This window comes from Sinocyclocheilus anshuiensis, unplaced genomic scaffold (assembly GCF_001515605.1).
Source record: "Sinocyclocheilus anshuiensis isolate Anshui unplaced genomic scaffold, SAMN03320099.WGS_v1.1 scaffold912, whole genome shotgun sequence".
Classification (NCBI taxonomy): domain Eukaryota; kingdom Metazoa; phylum Chordata; class Actinopteri; order Cypriniformes; family Cyprinidae; genus Sinocyclocheilus; species Sinocyclocheilus anshuiensis.
Window position 1 is genome coordinate 408,345 of NW_015549618.1, and position 2,887 is coordinate 411,231.

Consider the following 2,887-nt stretch of genomic DNA (forward strand, 5'->3'; position numbering starts at 1 on the left):
TTTAAAGCGAGTTTTTTGGGCAGTGTAGAGTAGGCTTGTTGTTTGTAATTTCTCCGATCACAAATGCAGACATGGTTTTATGTTTACGCGGCGTGATGCAACGCAACGCGTAAAAAGACAGTATAAGTCATTATAATCCGTAATTATGTCCCCACTGGATGCAACAAATGCCTCGTTTATAATGGGTTTTAATGTTTTTGTCTCGTCACTCCGGCCGGACAGGGCATCACAGTATGGTAGGGGCGTAACATTTCCGTCACACGCTTGAGGTATTCGGCCAATCATAACGCACTGGATAGCTGGCCAATCAGAGCACACCTCGCTTTTCAGATGAGCTTTGTAAAAATCGACGCGTTTCAGAAATGCGGGTTCATAGAGGAGAAACAATAATGTTTTTTTAACCTTAAACCGCATAAACACATTTCATTATACCAAATACACAAAATAATGTTCTTTTTAGCAACATCATATGACCCCTTTAAGGTCAAAGGGGTTTGGCTGACAAAAAATCTCTGCATTAACCCATGTAGTATTCATTCCTATGATCCAGTGAGGTAAGGATACATCTAGCAGACTGATAATGTGGCGACAGGTTTCCATACTAAATCCATCTGTCTTCACATCAGTTTCTGTGTGAAATACCACAAAACATTTTGAAAATGACCAGTACAGAATGTTAAACAATTTCAAGGTGCTTTCAGATATATACATTTAAATAAATGTGAAAGAAACTGGGAAAGTTTGTTTTCCTACGTTTCGAGGTAACACTGTCCAGGATCTGCTGTAGTTCAAACACAGACACCTCTGAGTCCTGCGGATTGAAGACAAGATCATGTGTACTAGGAAAAAAAATTATATCAACCCAAAACTGAAAATTACCAGCCATGTGACTTACATTTCCAGCAGTTTGATTGAATAGGTGTTTAAAATGTGGGTCCACATCACTCTCGGATATGTATTGCTGGTAAAGAAAAAAATTATTTAAATTCATTTAAAAAAGTAGCCTAATTTTTGATTTTATATGGGGTATATCTGAATTTATAGAAATGTTTTTCTTATAAATCAAAATAATACACACTATGTTTGTAAATAATAAATTCACCTTTTTCACGTCTGCACTGATCTCCGTATCCATCGGGCTGCAGGGATGAGAGTCAGAAACATCCATCATGCATTTGGGTGCAAATACAAAAATGTTCAAGGTACAGTTATGATTTATTGGTCCGACAATCAGATAGCAACCAAATGTCCACTCAAGGCAGAACAGAACCTATGCAACATCACCACCATGTGGTCTAAAATGAGAACTATATAAACCCATGTTTTTTTTTTTAAATACAAATGTTGAAATATATTAAAAACACTTGTGACAAACCTGGCAGCAGCCTCTTTCTCTGTGAACACACGCAGTACGAAGCTTCCCTTGCGATGCGACTCGAAAGTGGAGGGGATGATGACATATTCACCCGGAGACAGTTTGAAACGCTCGCTCACCTCTCGTAGGTTGATGAAGGTGTTGCTCCCTGCAATGGACCGCTGACGCAGCAGTACATCAGGACCGAGATGAATGTTATTTCGACCCATGAACTGCAACACAAAGATGGATGAAATGGCATCTGAAAACTTGTAAAGGTTGTTTCATTTAAATGTATTATGTGGCGCCCCAAAGCGACATGATAGAAAAAAATGGGAGGAAAAATGACATTTTAATGCTTTAATGTTCACGTGCCAAATTTTCACATTCTCTTGCAAAACAATTGTGTTCACGCAAAAAAACTTTAAGTTCCCTAACAAAAGGATTGCGTTCCTTTAAAAAACTTTTCATTTTTGCTCCCACCTCATATTATGTCCATCACAAAAGTTTTGCCAATGAACGCAAAGTTTCTTAAGGGAACTTGAAATATATATCTTTTTCTTCCTCTTTTAACCACCATCATGTCTCTTTAGAGTCTCCATAGTATCATAAAAATTGAAGAACAATTGGTTACGATTGTGGTGTTCAGTTACTCTTATGTACAAAACATGTTGAGCTCATACACACCTCATCTGGAACCTGAAAAACACCAAAGAATATTGTATAACTCAGTGTTCAAATTCATACAATTCACCACAAAAATATTCTGTTATTTAGTTATAATGTTGATGGTTATGTCACTGGAAAAGTGTGTTAAATAAAGGGCAACAGTTGCGTTCTGGAAGTAAAATCACATTATTTTAACATTTGGAGACAGACCTACCATGAGCTTGGAGACAATTAATCGATATTCTTTCCAAACTCCAGGTGAAGAACTACACTACCCATGAATTGTTCAAATTAAAGTTTTAAATGTTGTGATTCATCTTGGAGCAGGTTGGTTTATAGTTCAGGACTCTTTATTGTCTTTATTTTTTTTTTTATCTTTGAAAAAATTGTAGAAAATTAATGGGAAACAAACACCTCTGGAACTAAGACGATGTGATTGTGATTGTAAAGTTGGTGGTTCTGCTGGTTGTGGTGTTTCTAGTAATGTTGTCTGCAACATAGTTACCTTATAGATAGCGAAGCCAATGGTGTTCAGGTCTCGTCCAAACCGTTTGTCTTTACGACCATCTTTCTGCATCAGACCCACTAGGATCGTGCAGCCGTCCTCTCCATCAAGAGGATCATCATCTTCTTCCTCCAACTTGATCACATACTGAGGGTTTGAGCAGAATGTAGCTGGAGAGGAGGAACCAAACAGTCAAACCATGGATCAAAAAACAGCTTAAAACAAACCTAGTTTCAAGCACATTGTGGTTGATTTAATTTACCTGGGTTGTTCCTGCAACCCCCTGCAGTGGATCCCACCCTCCAGTTGCCTTCAAACTGGTTGTGGTTCCAGTGGCTCGCATCTTCGCTGGAAAGAGT

The 2,887-nt window shown here is 38.1% G+C and overlaps 1 pseudogene; it reads right to left on the bottom strand.

The window, feature by feature from the left end:
* Positions 1–2,887, bottom strand: part of LOC107659325 (calpain-2 catalytic subunit-like) — an 11,397-nt pseudogene that overhangs the window by 2,037 nt on the left and 6,473 nt on the right.